Raw genomic sequence first — 23,607 nt, forward strand, 5'->3', positions numbered from 1 at the left:
CCCCTTCATCCTGCCAATTTGTTAGCTTTTCACATTTATGTTCATTTTTATGAATATTTACTTGTACAAACTCAAGCCATAGCACTGTATCTTTGAGGCTTCTTGCTTCGTTTTTCTTTTTGATTTACAGCCTTACATTTGGATTAATGGACACTGCATTCCTGCAGTCTGACTAGGAGCCAGAGTCTGCACCCCAAGCCTTCAGCCATGACAAATCAGATAATTACACTGTGGCTGAAACAAAAACCAGCCACAAATCACACCGAGCAGCTTGGTCAGCAGTGGATGTGTGAAATGCCACAACTGATGCAGCCTGTAGGAACGGCCTGCAGGCAGTGGTGGGCAAAATAATGGAAGAGTTTCCCACCTCTGACTAGAACAATTCACTAAGCACTTACTCAAAAGGAGTCACAGAGCTCTCTCTTTAAAGACATATCTACTCCTCCACAGGAGGGAAACGATTGCTATTGCGATTAAGAGACCATCTAAACTGTATCTCATTGAAGGTGAGAAAAGAATTAATTTCCTTGAAAAAGATCAATCACCCTCTCCACAACATCATCCATGTTGGAGCACTAGGCATCCTTTAGGCTTCAAAAGTAGCAGCTCCATGAGGAAAAATCTATCAGCCAGAGAGAGGAGAGAGATAGCATGAACATGAGCTATGCCAGAAACCCTGGATACCACCATCTCAAAAGGAAAATGTAAACTCAGTTGATACAAGGGGGATACAACAGACCTTTGATATAGCTTCAGTGGAGCAGGCAGGTCTCCCAGTCCTTCACTTGCATTTTTACACAACATTCATAGCTGCTCTCTCCATTTTGAATGTTATGTGCAATGTGTGCCCTTGCAGCTGTACTTTCACCTGCCATGAGTTAAGCATCACAGATGACAGAAGGTTCCACCAGAGGAAGGAACAAACCCGTGCACCAGGGATGGGGAGCAGGGATACCATAAAGACAGAGATATCCTGTCTGAATCACACAGGCTCCATGGGAGGATTGCACCACCCGGGCTGGGGGAGGCACAAACATCTTCCAGCGACACCAGAGGCTCTCAGCCATGCAAAAACATACAAAAAAGTGTATTTACTTGAACTTAGAACTTCACATGTGGAGACTGTCATAACCCCTACCAGGCGAGATTCCAAAAGAGACTTTTTAGATCGCTGCCAGCCATATTTTGGTGAAGAATTCCAAGGAGCATCTATCACAGGTAATTTCACTGAGGTCAAGAGAACTACCTTGACTTACCCCACCTCCAAATTTGTACCCACTGATTGACTGCAGCTTCCATGTCAACCCCTTCCTGCTCCTGCATGTGTACAGAACTGACTCCCACCAACTTCCATGGGTTGTACACCACACAGGCAAAACATGAGCAAAGCTTGACCCTGCATACTGAGAAAACCATGGGCATCTTGTACAGGAGGGTGAGACGTGGTGCAAAGAGATATGAGAAGAGGACTGAGCTGATAACAACAATCAGACTGACATTAGCCATGGCTGATCTCAATGCAGCCCACTTTCACACTGATGACCCACAACACAGTGTCTGTGCCACTTTAGGCCAGCAGGACCAGCTCAGACAGCCCCTTGGCTCAATGGTATAATTTTCTATTGCTTTTCCTCCTCTCCTTCTCCCTTTCTTTCTGTTTTTCCTCCTCTCCTTCTCTCTTTCCTCTTCTTCTCTTTCATGATCCCACTGACTCTGGGATCATGCACCTATAAAATTCCAAATAGGAGAAAAATAATGCTTATGATCATCCAAACCTCCCACTGACAAAGGAACTCTGTGTTTAAGAAAAAGCTTGATTTATCCTTCATAGGCATGGATTTACCAGGAGATTAGTAACATTAGGAATTTTAAATGAAGAGATTTCCCTCTTATTATCTATAGGCTGCTAAGACCATGATTGCTTCACGTCTTCTATGGATTATTGTTAATTTATTTTTTTCTGGCAATTTGTCTTCTTCTATCAGGCATTACCTGCATGGAATTTGCTAAAGTTGATCAAGGGATGAAGAATTTCATGCACAAATGGAAGTGCCTTCAAGATTATTTCACTCAAAAAGAGGTTTTCTTCCTCATACAATTGTGGTGTAATACCTACCCAGATATTCCTACAATCACAAGGATTTTTAGAAAGGCAGAGCAATTTGGTGGTTAAGGCACTGAGATCCAAGATTAGAATTAGTCCAGGACTCTGCTGCTCACCTGGCACTATTAACTTGAACTTTTGAATAAACAAGCCCATGCCTCAGTTCTCCCATCTGTAGAACATGTGTTACAATATTTACGTGGTGTGTAACTTGCCTACTTATGCTGCAAACCCTTTAGGGCGAGGGCCCTCTCTTCCATATGGGCACGGATGCTCTGGCTCCCAACCCCAGGTTTCAGAAAGTTTTGCTCAAGGAAGGACATTTATCAGATCTCTCTGAGGGCAGCAAAACAAACCTGAAGCCACAAAAAGGAGACTCCAAAGGAAGGACTGCAACACTGGCCACTGACACCAGAGCACACAGGGGAAACACAGGGATCTGGGGCACTGTGCGCCTGCTTGACAGCTCTGGGGACAGAGCTGTCCCTGAACTCTGGCTGCCAAACAGCTCCAGTCCCTGGGTGCCTCAAAGCTCAGCTCAGGCCCCTGGTGCTGCTGAAAGGAACTTGATCCCTTAAAACCCTCCATCATCAGGCAGAATAGCCCGAGTTTAAAATTTGGATGTGAAGTCTCAGATGAAGGTTGCAGCCTACAAACTACATTAAGCAGTCCCCTGCTGTTGGTATTATCATAAAAACAATCAGAAATGTAGATTCTTATTTCAACTCCATAGGGCTGCTGGCCTGACCAACTGGCTTGTCTCTAAATGACTTCTTTCCCAGATACTCCACAGCACTTCCCACATCTTTCCTCCAGGAATCTATATAAAGCTTGCTGCATTCCTTCTTCTGGAATGGATGCTCATTTCTAAAAATACTTGTACAAAGAACTGCCTTCGGTAGGAATTAAAAATGTGACACAATATAGTCCCAGAATTCATTTAAGAAAACATAAAGCACAAGGCATGCATCAAGTCCCGGATACCGATCTGCCTCCATATAAAAAACAGGTCCTTCAGATTTCTCCCTGATGTCAAACCAGTATTGTAAACTGTCTGGTTGGTTCTGCTGCTCACCTTAGCTGAAGATACAGCTGAACACACAAATTCCTTAATTTCTTACACTAGTGGTGCTCCTGTTTCCTGTCTCTGCCTGTCTGCTGTGTCTATCCACACTCGTAATTGTCAGTCACACTGGCCAATTTCTACCATGTTTGAGAGAAGATTCTAAGCTCCTACCAACCACCATAGGAAATGCACAGATGGATAAAGAGAGAGGATAAATGCCTCTACAGAGGAAAAAAAGAAAAAAAAACCAAAACAAAAAGAGCTCAGCCTGTATTTCTCCTGTCTGGCAGTGTCCTGGTAGTCTGCTCAGTAGATGTGGAGCTCACATGCAGCCACAGCACATATTCTGTCTGGCCAAACTAACTGTCTAAGTGCAGACAGGTTAAGGATGAAACAGGAGCTGGTTAACCTACAGAGAGAGAGAAGTCACTGCATAGAGTACAGAGAAAAGTTGCAGACAAAATGCAAAGAAAAGTCAAGAAATCTCAAAGGTCCACAGAGTAAATGGAGATAATTCAGAGAAGAACAAGAGAAAACAACACAGGTAAGGCAAAGTGGGTATGAAAGGAATAATCAGATGCTGGGAATCTGAAAGATCACAGTAGAGTGTGAGAATCTTCCACAGGGAACTAAAAAGATGAGAAAATCAGCGGTACATGGTACCACAGGAAGGGAATACAGGGGCTGGAGAAGTGGGGTAGAGATTGTTTGTAGAGTAGTGATAAACATCACAAGCTCCAAGCAGACAGCCAGCACTGGATGCCACCCCACACTGACAAATAATACCCATTCTTTTTATTTCAAAAACAGTTCAATAGGCAACACCATTTCCAGCACTGAGCTGAACTCAAACCAAGAAAAAGTCCTGACTTCAGGCATTTCAAAGCACAGATCTACCCTGGAAGGTATAGATACATTTCAGACTGCAAGAGAAGGCACTTTCATGACTTTATCAAATCTTCCTCACTCAGGCCAGAATGAAACAGGTTTTCTCATCTTTATTTGATGGTTTTACTGCTAGCTGGAAGCCAGTTATCTGAACATTCAGAAAGGGGAAAAAAGGGGCAGCAGGGTGATCCAATTCTGTTCCAAGGCCAACATTTACATTAGTTTTAAATGGAGCTGAACTACTTTGTCCATTACTGTTACTTCCTACAGTGAACAATTTGCAGAAATGGAGCTGCTTTACTAACTAGACTTTTGCTGTATTAGGGGAAACATACTAAAATAGCAGACACAAACAAGAGGTGAAGCTGACCTCCTTTTTTTACAACTCACTATACACTGGATTTTAAATTGAAACACCCCCCAAGTAACATAGGATTTGATCCCTTGTAAGCTGTATATCCTATGAGGATACAATTTCCCAGCATGAATTATGGAGTCTCTAAGGTACTAATTACACTGGCAAATACTGTCCCACCAGAGTGTCCTTTCTGGCTGCCTACAGCTCCATGTCTCACTGGAGATTTGACTCCTTGGGGTCTGCAGCAACTCTGCTGTTTGAGCACACAGCATCTAACACAACAGTGATCTAATCCAGACTTGGACACCTAGTCACTAATATTATGATAGCTACAGCAATGAATCATGTAGCATTAAGAAGAATCACAGCAAAAGCTGTTGTACACAGTATTTAGTTCCCATGCATGCCACCATTATTAACCTTAGACTCAAAATCCTGTTGTGTCTAATTCTGTTTTCAGCACAGAGTGGATGTTCTTATGATTATTAGCAGAAAAATTGATGCAAGAGTAACTGTATAAAAAGCAAAACATTTTTTCTTGCCCCAAAGAAGTCACAACTGAAAATAAGAATACCAGGGAGCTGTTATTAAGAGAATGGTGCAGGAAACTCACAGAGATGCAGGTAAGTGCAACATTAGGAATTAGTCATTGAAGCAGGACTCCTGATCAAAGCGCCTTGCAATTTATCCCAGATTTCCCACACAGACATGGCAAAAGGCAGAACAACCGGCAATCTTACAGTAATGTCCTAAAATCTTCTGATGTAAAATTCAAGGATGATTTAGAAAACAACAAAGAGACAAGCCATGAGAAGATCTCACTTCTCACATCATGACCTCACTTGAACATTAATTGCATGGTGCATTATACCCCCCTCCCTGTATAATTATTCCAGCTGTCCAAAATGTCATGGCTAGAGACTGGACTGGATTATAACTTCCAGCTTCAGAAAGGCCCAAAGTCTCAGAGGGATTAACAATAAGAGAAAAAAAAAATACTCATCTTAAAGATGACAACTACAGTAATTTTTGGTCATTATTATGAAAGACTTTATCAACTATGCTGGAAAAAAACATGAGGATTCAAACATCTGTTCTTCTCCTAAGTGGCAAACCTGTGCCTCTCAAACTTCTCTCATGGAGAATGCTCACAGCACTTCCATTATTCCCACTACCTCTTTCAAAAGCATATTTGCCATCACAACTGCTTAACTACACTTAAAGAAGGCTTAACTCTGAGTGTCAGGCTCCCTAACACTGAACTTACAGGCAGTGTTGCTTAGGACCTTGTGACTTGCATTACAAAGCTATTTACAGGTATTAAGTGTGAACAGGATCATTTTCCCCCCAGTCGCTTTGCAGGCAGCACTGACCTCCAGCTCCCCCCTCAGTGAGAGACAGGAGCAATCCCTGGGTGCTGCATCCTTGTCCTGACACCAGCCAGAACCAGATGCTCCTCAGGAAAGTTCAAGAGAACGTGGCAGGAGGACTAAGGTGTTTTTAAACAGCAGCAGGGTTTGCTGGGAAGATGGACAAGGGACATGTCAGACCACTGGAGGAGACAGGTGATACAAGGCCTTTGTGAGCCCCTGTAAAAAAAGGGCTGATGTGCACCACTCAGCAAGGACTTCTGAAAACTGAAACGGTCATTTTTACAAGTGTGAGCAATTTCTTTTTCATATAGCTGTAACGCTATAATCCTTAGCAAGATGATTAGTTCTCAAAAAGGATGTTCACAGCAAAAATTCAACTGCCTTTAGAAGGGATGAGTTTCTATTCCATGGTGTTTTCTTTCCCTCCATGTCATCCAGGGGACAAAACTCACAATTGTGAGAATTCAGCACTAGCACACTCAACTGGTTCCTGAGCTGCAAGAGGGATTATGGTGACTTGACTGCTGGGGATGCAGAAACAACTGCAGTAAGGGTTCTCAAAACCAAAATGCAGCTCAGCAACTCTCCATCGCTTCCTTCATTCTGCCCCTCTACAAAGTCACTTGGGTACTGCACAGAAATGGAAAAGTTCTGTGTTGGGGCTGGCTGCTGACCCTGACAAAGGAATCAAGCACAAGCTGCAACACACAGGACACTGTTTCCTTTCCTTGAAATGAAACTCTGTGGCCCATCACAACAGAGGGGCAAGAAAGGATGGCATTTCCTTCTTCCTCTCCCTTCCTGGTGTCTCTGGCCCACCTCTTGCATCCCAAGAGTTGAGAAGAGGTTTACTGAAAAGCTGCAGCAAGTCAGGTAACCTGCCTGTCAATTTCTGCCTGAATTGCTTTGCTTCTTGCCTGTAAACAGGTTTAAAGCATCTACTAGTGACTCAGTCTGCTACACAGCAGCATTACTAACACCAGCACCGTCATCACCATGATTTGACAGTAACAAAGGACATTCTGTGTCCTTCCCACTGCTTAATGATCACGTCTCAAACCTTTCAAAATGTAGCAAATTCTACCTTTGCTACTTCACAGATAAGTAACAGATTATTCAAAACAGGTTGTGTTCAAAACAGGCGTTTGCAAAGGAATGAATGCACAGATAATGGCTATTAAAACAATCAGAAGAAAGAAGGGAAGAGAAGCTGATTACACAACTGATGGCAGCCCTCCTTTCAAAGGAGGAAAGAGGTGGATTAATGCTAAGTGATAAACACAAAGAAGGAAATTCCAAAGGGTAGTTTGGTACAAGGACCTTTTGTAAGTTTGACCTGGAAGCTGAAAGTTTCTTCCAAGTGAGATTGCAGAACAGCCTGCTGGTTGGCAGGAGACTGTTTTTAAGAGGAAGGCTGATGAAGGAGGAATGGATGCCACACTGGCTGTGACATAAGTGTGCCAAGAGCTCCTTTAGCCCCATGTCCGAACCACCCAGAGGGGATGCCTCATTGCGGCCCTCCCAGTGCCAGGCAGGAGACACTCAAGCCAACTGCATGGGAAAAGAAGAGAGAAAACAACACCAATAATGCCACTAAGCCCCACCTTGCACTCCGCCCACTTGCCAACTTTCCCTAGTGCTACAACAATCACTGAAAAAACAAACAAACAAAAACAACAACAAAAAAAAAAGTTAGCAAAATAATAAACAAGAACCACTAGCATTTTTTACTTCTCAGAAACCAAACCAACACGTCTTCTTCAGCTACTACAAGAAACCCTTCTAGTGAATGTCAATTCATATCTCTTTTCTAAAAACTGTTCAATCATTCCTCACTGACATCTTTCTGTATAATGTTAATTTTCAATCACTGATGAGAGAAATTTCTAAGCCTAAAACACAAGCTATGGTGTACGTATGCTCTTTACAACATCCATCAAAGACGAGCCTCTATCTAAAGAGGTTCTAGCCTAATTGAACAAAGTATTAGTACACAAATGCTCTCCCTGAGTGCATTGCATGCTCAGCTTGACCTCCTGCTGCCCTCAAGGCTCTGTTCCAGATGGCTGCTGCCAAGTTCCATCCCCATCTCCCTGCCTTCCCTTCGGAGCATTAGGAGGTTCACAGCAGAAAAAGAAATTCAAACAATGCTTACACTCAAAAGGTTACTCTAAATTACCTGTAATCTCAATGTGACAGAGCCTTACAAGGCTGTTAGAAGCTCCTGCTCACTCCAGATGAGTAAATGTGCTCTTGGCACCTTCATGTTTTGGGGTCCCTTCAGAGAGACAGCTCATACACAGAAAAGCTCGGGTCAGAAGGAGATGCTGAGTTTGTTCACAATGCACTGGGAACCACAGGGCCCAGGAATCACAGAGCACAGTGACCAGCATGAGGAGTCACTGCAGCAACTCCAGAAGCAAAACCACAGTACCAGAGAATGCTGCAACTCTCCAAAGCTAAGTCCTCAGCTCCAAATGCTGCACACAGGCTGTACTGACATCCCAGCCCAGAGAGCTTTATCACCCATTCCTGATGCCCTCTGTGCCACATTCCTGGTTCTGCTATTCCTCCTCCCCATCCAGCAGCCCAGCCTTGGGGATGCTCTTACACAGGGAGGGGGCAAACACATCTCCCTTTGCTGACCCCCATCTCCTCTGTCACAGCTTTCCCTGTCCCACACCTGTGATCCATTATTTCCACTGCAAATTCTCACTGTTACTTTTAGTCACAGAGACACAAAGGAAGCAGGAGAGACAGCAATTCTCACAAGATCTTACACCTGTATTTTATTTTCTAACCCTGTGAAGAAAATGCTAATTCTGATCTACGGCTGTTTCTCTCCCTTTTCATTTCAGACTTGCCAACTTCTTAAACTATTTGTGGTTTCTGAGCAGCATCAAGAGGCTATGGAGCACTCCATGGATAAACTCTTTATTCCAAGAGCAATCATTTAGGTCTGTCAGTTAAGGGTGGGACCTGCAGAGACAATTTAAGCTGTGCACAGCAGACAACTGAGAACTTACTTTATCACTACTGGAACATTATCAACAGTGAAATGGCAACTGCAATAAAAACTGCCTGGTACTTTAAGTCTTGCAGGCTAATTTAATCCTTCATTTAGTACTTGCACTGCTGCAGGGGTATTCTGAGGCCATGGGAAAATTCCTGAAGCATGCAGGATCACTGCTTATGGTGCCCCTCCTGCCTGGTAGAGTCTGGCAGGAGCCTGCAGGGTGCTGGATGTGCTGGCAGCCCCCAGGAGCAAAGGGAGCTGATGGGAGCCAATGCCAGGGCTGGGGTGGCTCCTGCCCTCCCACAGTTTGAGGCCCAGAAGGCAAATGGCTCCTTCCAAAACTGCTGGGCTGCCTGTGCTCTGCTGTCCAGGAGGAGAAGCAGCAAACAAGAAGCACCTTAATCCTCAGGCACATCACATGTCTCAAAGAGAGACTGGCACAAACACATTTTATGAGTCCCCACAGCCCATGTCAGCCCTGTGGTGCCATGGCTTGTGAGAGAGAAAAGTTCACATATGGAAAATCAACTTATGTGCCTGCTTTTTACAGCCTACAAATGCAGAGAGCCAAATTTGATTCTCTATTTCAATTTCCTTCAAGTTCATAAACCCAGGAGAGACTGCATGCAGAAGTAAACTAGGGGCTAGCTGGGAAATTGATAGATTTACAGGCTTATAATATCTCAAGCCTAAAACCAGCCTTGTACCCAATACATACACACAGAAGTGCACATGGGCATGTCCACACAAATCCTACACCATACACTATTACCTTTTCCCATCCTGTAGCATCAGCTTGCTTTCCTTTAAACCTGTGCTTGATCCTTCAATTTTTTCATCTTTAAATATCTTGGCAGCCTCAGAAGCATGGCAGTGACTACTCAAGCAGAATACACGAGATTGATTTTGCTCACTGTTCAAGCATTATCTCAGAGAAATGTGTCCTGAACTGCCATAATCCAACACCTTGCTTTTTATTAGTGACAAGGCAAAGTAGGTACTTTTACCCCTGAACAAAACTTTCATGCTCATGCATTTCTTTGATCCAACCCAATCATTTTTGATTTTGGAGATCTGGAATCATTGTGCTTGTGATTACCCTGCCAAATCATTCTCACCTCTTCTGTGGTATAACTCAATGCAGCAGCAGGATGAGACAAACCAGAGCAGAGTGCAGGAGCAGTGTCACCTCTCTCAGATGCTCTGCCTTTGTATCATCACCATCTTAGGCCCTTTCCACCCAGGGCTGTTAGCAGGCTCTTGCTAAGCCAAAAGTGAGACAGCTGCTTTCACAATGGATACTGTGGCTCCCATCAGATGCAGGAGGCTTTTTGAAAAAATCTACTTAAAATACTCCTATTTTCTAAAAGTAGGAGTAATGCAAAAACAGGAAGTAGCCCCCAAAAAATTGAATTAAGTATTCCAGGAACTAGAGAAGCTTTCTCAAGCCTTCTTATTTTGTTGAAGCAGCTTGCTTGTTAAACTATGCCAACAAGTTAAAAGGTCATACCTGGGTAAGCAGATGATGGGATGCTGAGTCTGACTGTTAAACAAGGGAAACCCTCTGTTCCTACAAAGAAATAGAAAAATATGCTCACTAGTCTCTATGCAGCAAATGTAGCATAACCTCAACATTGTAAGGGACTATAAAATGTCCTTACATCTCATGTGTACATTTCTGTCCATGCCTTTCCCTCTCAGTTTTATTTCCCAAGACTCTTTAATTCAGATTCCCTGTTATGTACAGCCTGCTTTGGGACCACCAAGGAGCTGCTTACTCCCTAGGCCAGCAGTAAAAAAAGCTGGCACTGACTCCAAAAACCTGTCCATCAGGGAAGGGAAATGGAGCACAGCACAATTCCAGCCAGACTCCCTCCAGACTGGGAGAATTGTCAGAGCTGCTCTATGCAGAGACTCTGCTGCAGGGCAGTCCCAAGCAGGAATGAGGAAAGTGGAGGAAAATGGTTGCTGAGATGCACAGAAAGTAATGGAAGAAGAGCAAGAGTCCCTCACTGACTTCCCAGTATGACACTTCAAAACAGCTGAAGACACCAAGGCAGGGAATTACTACAATTTCTTCCTTAAACTGTTTTTCTTGCCAAAATTGTAGCAGAGAGTCTTAAGTTTAGCTGGGATAGATAAGAAAGGTTCCCACAGATGTTAGTGCCCTTTTTGTGACCCTCTTTAATGAGAGAGAAATGCCTGGGCAGTACATGTAGATAGCCTGCTAAAAGAGCCTCTGCCTGTCCCACCATCCATCCTCTCTCCTTTCTCTAAGTCTTTGACCAGAGGACACTGGGGAAAACATTCCAGGTGCAAGCAGCAGACAGAAACCCAAGTGAAAGGGATCTCCTCACCCCATGTCCTTGAGTATCCCCAAGGATTATGGAGTCAGCTAAAACTATCACCTATATTTAAGGCTGCAGTTTCTCATGGCCAAGACAATGGTACACTTTTTTTATTTTAGTTGTTCAGAAATTAATTCCCTGTACAGGGTATCTGACTCAAGTTAATGCTTTTGTTTGAGAGTTCACTGTTTTAAAGCTTCAGCAAGAATAGGGCAGGCAGTGCCAGGAGCTAGAGTAGTAAGAAACATAGAACTAAACCAAATTAAAAAGAAGGATAGAAGGTAATGACAAAAAGTAAGATGTAAGTGTGAAATCAGAGAGAATCATAATGCATACTCAGAAAGGCAACTAACCTTAAGCTAGAGAGCAGTTCAGGTTCCTTTTATTTCCTGGACTGTCATCCTTTGTCACTGAATTAGTCACCTTGTCTGCACCACATCACTGGCATGGGATTGTGCTAACTACAGCTTTCCACCAGTTTGCCCAGTTAACATCCAACAACAACAGAAAGATTTTGCTGCCCTGAAGGAGGAAGGTTTCCTACGGTTCTGATAGCAAATAAATGAAAAATTTGCAATGGAATAAATTCCACCTTACTGCAGAGGCTGCCAGCTGAGTGCACCATTCACTTAGGAGCAATAATTAGTTACAGTAAATGAGCTGTGTGGAACTGAGGCTCTAGCCAGCATCAACTCCACCAACCACACGACAAACATCAATGTTAAAATAAGCTAATTAAATTTTCCTTCGCTCAGCAGAAAGATCAATGCTCTTGACAGGCAAGGGTTCAGCACATGGCATCCCAATCCCAGCCCTCTGATGTGCCACCACTGCCACATAAAGCCACAGAGCCAGAACCAGAGGAGGTGGAGCACCCCTCTGGGGAGGGACAAGGAGACAGAGGCACTCAACAGGGATTTACCAGAAGGATGGAGACACCTGCTACTCGTATGCCAGATGGTCAGATGGCATTTTTACCACAAACAAACTTGGCTTTGCACTTCCATTATCTATTCTACCATCATTAAACATGTGTCCCAGTAGTCTGCTGAAAGTCCACTGCAATAAATGTGATTTCAGCCACCAGCAGAATACCAAAAATACCAGACAATCAAAATACAGATGCCAGAAATGGGCAGCATTTTTGCTGGCCCACGAATTTGCTGGATTCAGGCTGTTATCACCATTTCCACCTCTTGCTGAGGAAGAGGGAAGGGAAGAAAATGAGATGATTCAGAAGTTCTTCTGCTGGAGAACAGAAGAGACACCCACCCACACAGAGATGCCCACAACTCCACGTTCAGGGCATTTAAACAAAAAGTAAGAAGTTAACATTTAAGTGCCTGGTCAGAATGTGGCACCAGATACATTAATGGGGTTTTCCACCTCCTGTAAGCACCTTCCAATAATCACAGTGCAGAATGTATCAAGAAGGGTTTCTTTTTGTTTGTATTTCTCCCAAACCTTGTTGCTTGAGACAAAAATCCAGAAGAACCTGTCCCAGTAAGGAATTACTTGAAACTGGCAGTGACTTTAGAAAAGCTCTGTGCTCAGATGAAGGGACATGCTGGTTTATTGATGCCCTAGAGCCAGGATAGCAGGGGATGGCACTCTGGCTGCTCCAAGTGACACTTTCCACAACGGACAGAACACAAAACAGATGAGCTGGGTTTTTTCACTCCTAACGAGAAGCTGTGACTAATATCTTCTATCCTGAATATGGAAACCTATGCCAGGACATGCAAGCTCATCACAATGAAGAAAACTTGAAGTCTTATCCACAAATACAGCCTGCTAAGTGCATTCAGCGCATTTTCTGCCACTGAAGTACATCAGACAGATTTCTCTGTTGATGCAGACTAACCAAGGGCTGACAGCTCTAGGCTGGATGCACTGTGACCTAGCACCAAACAGTCAAGGAAACCTGCTCATTCTGGCTCTGCCATTTGTCTGTGGATCAAGCATGCTACTTCCACTGCTGTGTCCAGTAGGGATTGCCTTTTCTTCTTTTTGGTAAACACTTCGACTTCTACCTACAAAACTGACAGGAAAAATCCAGTGTGCATACACATACACAACAGAGGACTGAGGTTCTATTTTATGCACAAGATATTTGTAACTATTCTTCATTAAAGTTACTCCTACTTCTCCTCTTATAGAGCTCTTAAAATCAACAGGATTGATAAATTTATACATTGTACTAATTTTAAAAAATATGTGTCTTTTTCAGGAGCTGCTTTCCTTTTTCATTTGAGGATTTGTGTATGTTGAAATACTTCTGTATGACCTACCCAACAACACAGTTGTTTTGCAGAGTCACTTGTAATGAAAATTGTAAGGACTAAGTACATTCTTTTCCTAAGCTGTTCCACTTGTTCTCCTGAGAAAGGAGGTGTGCTGTTATCCTGAAGGGTCAGCCCATCCACCTGAGGCCCTGACTCTGCCTTGCAGAGAAATCTAGATAGATATCTATTAGCTTCAGCAATCTGCCTGCAGAAATGCACATTTAACGTTATTAACTCTGCAGTCTGGGAGCTTGCCTTTTGCTATATATACCTCAAGAGCAACATGCATGCTATGATAAAAGCCTAAATTGTCATAAATTACTTCTCAGCATTTAGTGCTTTGCCCAACAATGCTGTAAATGGATGCAATCTATTACCACCAAACCTTTCCCTACAGCTTCTTCCTTTTACACTCCACACTCTCGTCCTCCTTCCTACTTTCCATGTCCCTATGCTTTCCCCTTGGCAGCAGAGGCTTAAAATAACAGACATCTTTCAAAGGGATGCAAAAAGCCAATCTGGTTATCTGCAGGGTAGAATTCACTACACATTTATTATTATTCAGTTTCCAAAGTGCTACAAAATGAAGGTCAAATATATCTGAACCTCAGCTAAGGTTGATGCAGAGAGCAAATGTCTTTAAATCACTCCAGCCAAAGGAGGCAAAGCAGAGGCCAGGTTGTGCTGCTGTAAATCAATGACCATCAGCAGAAGCCAGCAGCTTGCTGTGGTTGTAGATGTGGCCTGAAATTCAGGAAGGACTGCACTAGATGCTGTCTCAACTTGAGAATCAAGACTCCAGAGCTACACTGACTGAGGAAAAACCTGTACTGAGATTTTCACCACCAGTTTGAGTTGGCTTTGGGCAGCACATAACTCAGTCCTTCCCTCACTCCTGGAACATGCTGCTTCTGAAAGCCAGTTTAGCTTGTTCCCTTTTGACCAAGCTGATTTAGAAAAGCTTTAAATGATTCAAGAACAAGCAATGCTGACAGTATCATCACAAATTTATTTATTCCAAAAACTACTGCACTGCATCTGCGTTGAAATGGATTACTCCTAGCACTTAATTCCCATTGCTTGCCTAGTGACTCATTTTCACTAACACATCCACACCAAACCTTTCAATAATTAAAAGAAATTTTTTAAACCCTGCAGATTGAGAAAGGCCTATTCATGGGGAAAAACATGTAGAGGAGACAAAGCCTGGCTTGGTTATGACTCTGAGGAGGAGATAGGGAAGAGGAAAAGCTATCTCAGCATCTAAGAATCTTGGCTAAGTGGGGCCTGAAATACACAGCAGACAGGAGACACTGTTCAATCATTTATAGAAATCAAGGTTAGCAGTGTCAGCACATTTGGCCTGAGAGGAAACAGTTTCCTGATCCTCTTGACGCAGAAGTAACTGGGCTGCATTAGTGGCTGCCACTAAGTAAGGATTAAAGAATGGAAACAGAGAAGGACAAGGATAGCAAAGGATAAAATGAGCATGCCAATATTTTCACAGCTTGTGTTCAGCAGCCCAGCTACAACCCCAAGGGGTTTTTTACAGGAATCTCAGAGACAGAAACAACTGCTACATTTGATGGAAATATATGGTGCCTGGGTTTTACAAATGGCGTTTCTAATAGTTTATCTGATTTTGTAACTAGCAGGGAAGGAAATCGTTCTGATGACAATTACCACTGAGGCATTTTGTTGTGTTTACTAGCACAGAGCTGTCATTAACACTCCACTTCTCTTAACCACAGCTTACTCCCCCTGTAGTTATTGAAGATAGGTCTGGGGGCTGTTTTCCTGGTCTTGTCAATTTGAATTTTAATACATACTGCTTGAAAAATGTACCACCTGCTATTTTATATCTATAATTTATTGTATAATGAGTTCCTATAAATCCTTATGATAGTTTAAGAGACTTGCAAGATGGATTGCTGGCCTGGTTTTTTATCAGTTTGTCAGCAAAGCAGAGAGAGTCCCTGAGTTCCTCTTGTCACCCACTGTGGCCACCAATCAGCCATCTCCCTCCACTGAAGGATCTTACCTCCAGAAAAAAGGCTGTTTACTAATGAAGATGCTGGATAGCAATTTACTGCAGTCTTTGCATTTACTTTAGGAGGCCCCAGCAATTTCAGATACCCATGAAATGGCTGTATGGGCACAAGCTATATCTTCATATGCTGGAGAGGAAAAGCTCACTAGGGATTCTGGACAGGGACTCTCTAATAGTCATTTAGTGAAACAGAAACCACCAACCCTACAAGCTGGTATCCAAAAGAAAATATTTATTTAAGATCCAGGACTGAGAAATACTCCAGCTATCAGGGACATGCCATCCTCACCTCAATATCACACACATAGCAGATATATTTGATATGTTTTCATACTTTGGTCCAGCAGCACAAAAAGGAGTTCCCATTGGAAGCTGGAGAATTTTAAATTTGGGACTTTACATTCCCCTTACCTCTCAGAGCCAAGACAATGAAAAACACTACTAAGAAGTTTTAAGAAGTTATTACAATTTCATTCTTTTTTTTTCAGTGAACAGCAAATACAAAAGAATAACCTATTTCAAAATAGAGGTATTGTACTGTATGCACTCTGCTTTTAACTTGTCTTTGGACTAACAGCACTTTCCAAAAACCCCCTAGCCCTGAGTTAGCTCATGGATGCAAATCCAAGAGTGTGTGTGGAAATCAGGCTGTTCCCAGGCAGAGTTCATGCAACAAATAAAGCCAGGACGTGCCAAGATTGCAAAGGGCTTTCACTCATGAGTGACAGACACAATCAACAGAGAAAATCAGCCACTGCCTTTCATCCCCTTACAAACACCATGACAGCCAGGCTGGTGCAAACCAGCAAGTGTAAGAGTCTTTCCCTCAGTCATCACAGTAATTCAAAGGGAGAAAAAAGGCAGGGAGGAGAGGACACAAGAAAAGGACCTGAGGAGCTGGGATGAAGTGTCAGGACAAAGCATCACAATGAGACTGACAGCTGGCCAGAGCCACTTCAGCTTTGCTAAGCATGGATTTCAGGATGCTGCACAAGCCTGGCAGGAGCACACACTACAGACTGGCCTCAGGTCTGTGCTGCCCCACTCCAGGGACACATTTCAGCTCAGCAGCCCCCAGTGAGGGCATTTTCTCAGCTGCTGCTTTGAGCCCCTCCTCCCAGAGCCCAAGGACACTCACCACCGAAGGGAAGCAGCAAATGCTGCTCTGTGCTAAGCTCGCTGTTGCTTTGGCTTCCAGGCTCTTGTGTCCAAAACTAAAGGTGTGTTTCCTTCCCCTACAGCACTCAGGACTGTAACACAGGTACAGCCCATGCACAGGGTGGAGGTGAACAGACAAGGGAGATCAAACAACCACCTTCCAAAGAACAGCACAGGAGCCTTTTGCCTTACTGACAGGGCAAGTCTTATGCCAGTAAGAAATTAAGGACATGAGGATATGAGACAGGGTTAGAAAGCAAGAACTGCTGCACTAGTTTGGGTCCATTCTCTCTCTTGTTTGAGTATTCTTTTTTGACATACCAGTTCTGTTTATCCTGAAGATTTTCCTGTCCAGGCAGATAGAAAATTTCCTCAATACATCCTATAACCCAAGAGTCAACTTGGTATATCAGAGATGTGATGAAAATACAAAATAATACACAATAAAATATATCACTTTTTTTGGCTAGGGATGAATTTATTTTTCTTATCATCCATGTGATATTACACAATTTAAGGGTGTCAATAAAACTTCAGACGATTCTCCTGAAAAAGTGAAAATCCCCTTTGACAGGATTGTAGACTGAGACACTTTCCATGGGTAACAAAACAGGTTCCTGCCTGAGACAGGACCAAAACCAAGGTCTCTCAGCTCCTGCACCTTACGATAAGGTTGAACACACATTTCCAGCACAGTCATGGTGTAAGAACAGTGTGCAGCACTATAATCCTGCAATAACCAAGTGCAGCCTTTTCCCAGTGCGCCAGTGAAAATGATGGCAAGAGAACAGCAAAGGTTCAGGATGCAAGGCTGCTCTGGGACTGCAGGGGGAAGCCACGTTAGCCTATGGCTAGTACATGGGTTCTGTAATCAGCTGGCTCCATGATATCTCTAATTCCAAGTGCACTGAAGTTAACTTTGAGGAGTCAAGAGCAAGCTGTGCAGTGCCCTGGAAACTGAGCTTAAGCTGCAGATTTTTGCACTGATATGGATGTCCTTGAGATTAGAAAGCCCAAAACCCCATATTCCGTGAGGAAGGCACACAGAAGACATTTGCTAGAACACATCCTCAAAGACACAGCTCCAATGTCACAGCTTATGTGCCACCAGAGACCTCCAAGATAAAGACAAGTGGCATAAAAACATTGCCTGAAGACCTCCACCTGTGAGCAAACATGACAGGGAACACAGTACAGGTTAGCCAGTATTCCCCACATTTTAAAAGAAATTTTTGTACCATACTTTGGGTTTCTGCTTTTTCCTTCTCCCTAGTTTAGAGCATTACAGCCAAGCAATATGGTTGGAGGTTTTACTGGCACTGTTTTATAAAGAATCACAGGATGATATGAGCTTTGCTCAGGAGAAGCCCATTTAACACATATTCCTGTAATACATGCACTTCCTATACACAACTGCTGAGCAAAATCTCCCAGAGGTTTTAAACCTGTTATTTCTGAAGTCACCTCTAAACCTCCATTAGCAATCTGGAATGCACAAGTTACCTGTCACAGGGAGAAGGGGAATTAAGCAAAGCAGAGTCTTTCAGTGGTTGAAAACAGAAAGCTTTTTGCTTGCTTTGTTGGGGATTTTCCAGACATCTCCTGCCATCATTTCCCCCAGGCCTGCCTGAAGGTCTGCTCCTTGAGAGTCCCTAGGAATGCCCACCACCAGTCACAGCACATCCAAGCTCCATCTGAAACAGCATCACTTGATTTTCTGCTCAACCAAAGCCAATGCTCACAGAAGCAGAGTGTCCCTCCCAGGCCAGGGACTGCTGAAGCAACTGTACCTGCCCTAAAATTCCTCTTAGCGTGCATCCTGCTTTGTGGAAAAAGCAGTAACCTGCTGCTGACTTATGCAAATAAGCAGTGCTCTGTGGCAGAGACAATGTGATACCAGAGTCAGCCAGGAAGAGATGTTTCCACTGTGAAACAGGACTCGCCAGCAGTTACATTATCACCCCCAGAACACAGCATGGCTGGCTCCATGGACATCCACATCCAGCCTTGCCTCCTTCAGGATTCTCCCTTCATTCCTCATGTCTTCTCTCTTGTCTTTGCTCAGCTCTTAAGAGCAGCAAACTCAAGTGACATTTGCCTGTCATCAGGCATTTGGTAAGAAATACCAAATTTCATTTCATTTAAAGGTGATTGATGCTTATGGGACACGGGTCCCCGAAGTGACACAGTCATGTCAGCCACAGAGGTGTGACAGCAGGAAAATTGTCCAAATAGACTCCAGTATGACAGCTCTCCATCCTTAAGAGCCTCAGTCCCTGGATTCCCTAAAAAATCCCCCATCTCTGACTTTTGTATCTAACAAAGAAACGAGAAAAACAGTGGCAAAGCCTCTTTTCCTGCTGTCCCAGTTTCATGGAAGCCCTCGTCTATTTGAAGTAAAGGTGGGCTCTGCTGATAAGTACTCAGGCACAGATAGCTTACTAAAGGCAGGTAATAAATCTGTAAATAGAATGTTTGGATTGGGCAGAGGAATGCCATAAAAGAGAATTTCAAGCTGGGGTAAAGGGTCTAAGGCCAGGCTCCAATCTTCTCTCCAAAACAGATCTGTGAACAATTTCCAGTCACAAAGTTTACACCATTATACTCAGCAAGTATGTCACCCTCCATTCATGGAACTCACAAGGAGTCTGGGAACACAGGGCCAGCCTCATGGCTTGGAGCAGCCACCACACTTCTCAGCTGGGTTTGGGGCTTGTGGCCACTTGCAAGTGCATCTTGTCATGTATCCTTTCTGCCTGATGGGAAAAATGGATTTGTTAAGGATTCTCAAAACCTTTCTTACTTTCTCCAGAGACAAGACAATGAACTGACCAGCCTTCACCTGGGAGATGAGTTTGCTGTAAGGACTCTCCCCAATAATGTATATATTCAAAACACTTTTTTGTTTGGAAATTATGTAGTACCTAGGAAACCAAATGGTCTATATTTAATATCTTAAGCTATACCTCATAAAAACCCAATTCAGCAGGATGAATGTTACTAAGAAATTGGGCTAGGTGAGGTCAAGCTGAGTGCCCATAAAGAATATACATTTCTGTGTCCTTATTGAAGTTTAGGGTTTTTGAAAAATAGGAGTGTTTTTCTTATAGAGCACTAATTTCACATAGCTTTGTTTACTTTAATAAAATACTCCACATCTTTCACAAAGTTTAAAATAACTAGAGGTGCCAGAAATGGAAAACTTTGTGAGTTCAGGAGGAACTGTTGTGCTTCCCCCCCCCCCCCATACTTAAAAAATAACACAAACTCATAACTACTTTTGTTATAAGTCAGAAGCTGTGTGGAGCTTCCTGAGCAGCTTGAGGGCTCCAAGTCAAACAAACTCTCCAGGAACACTGATAGCCAGCACTGCAGGAGGCACAGATTATATTGCCAGCCAAAATGCTGACAAAATGCTCCTCCTCCTAATTTTCTATCAGCCTTTCTCTGATAATTCCCTTCATTTATTAGCAGTTCTAAAGTGTGTTCCACTATGACACCAATTTGTTTTTGATTCAGCAAGCAGGCAATGCTAAGGAGATGAGAAAACATGGGGTAACACAATAGAAAGAGCTAAGATGCCTTATTTGCTCCCCCAAAAGAACTGTATGGTGCAACTGAAAACACTTAGCAAATGGAAACCAACAAGAAAAGCTGGACAAATACAGATTCCTAACTTTTTGAAATTAAATCCCCATAAAGAAAATCACTATTCTCTCTCAGCACCACATGCACCCAGATGCATTAAAATAACAATGCTTTACCCTAAGTGGAACAATCCTGGGGAAATTATTTGCATGGTGAAATTATTTGCTGTACTTCACTTGCTGGAGATCACCAGCACAGGCTGCATCAGCACCTCACAGTGCCATGCTTTCTCCAACAAAAGCCAACACTGATTGCAACACTTTCATGAAGACAGAATGAGTCAAAAATAGTGTTTTGACCTTAAGATTAGGGACTTTATGCATCACAGCAAAGCCATTAACATCTGTTGGAACAATTTTCAAAATAAGCATTCTATTCCCTAAGTCACATAGCAAACTTGCCTCTTTTTTAGAGCTAGCATGTAAAACTTGTGTGTCTTTGAAAGCAGAAGGCCATTACTCAAAAGCACATAAGAGCTTCCTTAGAACACTATGCTCTGTTAAGAAATACCTTAATAAAGATTAAGCAAAGTGCATGAAATCAAAGATTACTGACCCATTTGAGCACAAGAGCTGCAAGCTTCAGTAACAAAGGATTTTGGATACTTTAGCACAATTATGAGTCACACATAGTGGGAAGACTTAAAAGAAAACTCAGTTATAAAGAGACCAGAAATTCTGCCCTCCTGGGAGATTTTTTTTTTTACATTCCAAATCCACACTTTCAATTTACACATTTGAAAATGGTTTCCAAGATCTGGAGACAACATTACATTGTTGTTTAAAGTAAAAAGCAGTTTAAAAACATTTGTGGACAGCAACGAAAAACACAGTAAGGAGAATCTCAATTTCAGCACTGATGCATTTGCTAACAAAATCCATGCTTTCTATTTTGAGGCTATTAACATTTTCTAATCCTACCCTATAGCTCAAAAATTATTTCCATAAATGTAAAGACATAATAGATCTCCTTAAAAGAAGATGATCACCCTGCTTAACATGATGGCAAAAGAAAAGGTTTTACTTTCAGCTCCAGAACTGTCCTGCCCTTTACATCACATGCAGGAGAATGTGACAACACTTGCAGCTCTCAGTCCAAAGTTCAGGGATTGATCCTGGGTGAGCACCTGTCAGGCAATGAGCTCTGCTGAGGGCAAACTTCTCTGCTAGAGAAACATAAGCAAGGTGTGTGATGCATCAAAACCTTCTCAGCCAAGAGGAACAGCAATTTTCCATGGCTGCTGTGCAAAGGCAGAAAGCTCCATACACTCCCAGAGCTGAAGGAAGCAGCTTTTCCTGTATATACTAGAGGCATCACCAAGTCCCAGCAACAAATTAGCCAGGCAGTGGCTGCCAGATACTACAGCCACGGATTCCCTACACAGAGAGAGCACAGAGACCTACCATACTGGAGGAACCACTGCTGGAGTCAGTTCATACAGCCCTGTGCACACTGAGCCCCATCTCACTCATGGAGCCAAACCAACCCACCTGTTTCTAGCTGGCTTTTTGTACCTCAAGATCAGGGACAGAGGCACCCAAACTCTGAGAAAAAGGTTCTCCTTTCAATCACAGGGTCTCAAAGACTTCATTTTTTCAGCAGACCGCCTCTAAGTTCTGCATCCCACAGCTCTATCAGCTCTAAAATGTTGGAGCAAGTCCAGAGGAGGGACACCAAGTTGACTGGAGGGCTGGAGCACCTCTCCTGTGAGGAAAGGCTGAAAGAATTTGGATTGTTCACCTTGAAAAGAGAAGGCTTTGGGATGATCTAATTGCAGTACCTGAAGGGAGCCAATAAGAAGGACTATCTATAAGAGCACTGAGTGACAGAAAAGGGGAATGGCTTCACACTAACAGAGAACAGGTTCAGATTGGATATTAGGAAAAAACTCTTTATTGGGAGGATGGTGAGGCACTGGAACAAGTTGTCCAGGGACGTTGTTGATGCCCCATCCCTGGAAAAGCTCAAGACCAGGTTGGACAGGACTTGGAGCAACCTGGTCTAGCACATGTCCCTGCCCATGTCAGAGGGGGCTGGAACTTCCTCTCCTCTTCTCTTTAAGGTCCCTTCCAACCCAAATAGCCTGTGATTCTATGGTTCTAATCAGCAGAGCACACACCCAACAATGTTGGAGGATCTGATTCTACTGATTTCTAGTTTATACCCAAATGCCAAGTACATCCTTAACACACATAGGGTGTGGTTGACAGTGGCACTCCTTAAAAGTAGGCAGTGCCCATGCTGAGAAAAGGCATTGATCCTTGAACAGTTTATATCCAAATACAGATAAACAAAAGAGAGAAAAGGAAACGCCAGTTGCTCCTATGTACCTGTATTTATGATGAAGAGTCTCACTGCAATAATCAAACAACTTGTCCTTCAGCATCAGAGCAGTATATATTCAGATGCAAGTTACACAAGAGGAGACTTATCTATGTTTGTTCTTCCATAATCTGATTCCCATTCCCCAGCTGTTTCCACTATTGGCTGCTCCCTGCCTCTGATTTTTGAGGATTTTATGCAGAATAATTTTCAAAAACAGTTAAGAACTGTGTTGTACTGTGCTATTGTGCCCATTTTTTTTTAAAGATTATGAATTGAGGCTAAGTAAGATAAAAGGCCTTGCCTGAAAACATGCACGGGCTCTATGGTACATCAGGAAAGCACATGCAAGGTTTTTGGAGTTTCAATGCCAGCTCTAGTGACAGAATCATTGCTCCTGCTCAGCTAAGGGCTGCAGTCTTTATATGCAGTAAACAGATCATATGGGCCATAGGCCTGAAGTTCATCTTAAGCTCCTTTAAAAGCACAGCTCATTATTCAAAGGAAAACGTGTGACCTTGGTGACATCTCTCTGGAAGGAGCTTTCATGTCTGTTGCTCTGAGATGATTAGAAGACATGGTATTTTGGATGCAAACTAAGAAATCTCAGTGCTTTGCTGCTTCTTATTCTAAGGCATTAAGAAACAGATTTCTCTGGGTTTTGTAGGAATTGGGGAAATACACGAAAACAGGAAATGAGCAATGGAGTGGCAGGGAGCTTTGTCCACCTCCTCCTTGCACATCTCTTGAAGAGTGAAGGACACTCTCCAGCTCCATTTTGATCAGAAAACATTGACTGGAGATTAAAGAAGTTAAACAGCCAAAGTAGAGGTGTGGAAGGAATGAAAACCTTGTTCAGTTACCTTTTACAAATGGAGAGCCACTCCTTATTCCACCTTTCCTTCTGGGCACACACTAGGGCATTTCACTGAACACCACCAAAGAGAAGGCACACCTACTGCCTCATGGGACTGGCCATGGTATGGTTCTC

General features: G+C 43.1%; 1 protein-coding gene across 23 annotated transcripts in view; it reads right to left on the minus strand.

Annotated features, from left to right (window-relative positions):
* The window catches only part of MAP2 (microtubule associated protein 2), a 170,777-nt gene that overhangs the window by 86,751 nt on the left and 60,419 nt on the right, over window positions 1-23,607 (minus strand). For 3 of the 23 annotated variants that reach the window (XM_054278306.1, XM_054278304.1, XM_054278305.1), the window contains exon 3: window positions 10,316-10,375. The exons of the other annotated variants lie outside the window; for them this stretch is intronic. The gene's annotated coding sequence lies outside the window, so the exon portion shown is untranslated. The remainder of the gene's footprint in view (window positions 1-10,315; window positions 10,376-23,607) is intronic. 23 annotated transcript variants of the gene reach the window in all.

Source organism: Melozone crissalis, unplaced genomic scaffold (assembly GCF_028551555.1).
Source record: "Melozone crissalis strain CALT ecotype California unplaced genomic scaffold, PUWL_Pcris_2 ptg000023l_1, whole genome shotgun sequence".
Classification (NCBI taxonomy): Eukaryota; Metazoa; Chordata; class Aves; order Passeriformes; family Passerellidae; genus Melozone; species Melozone crissalis.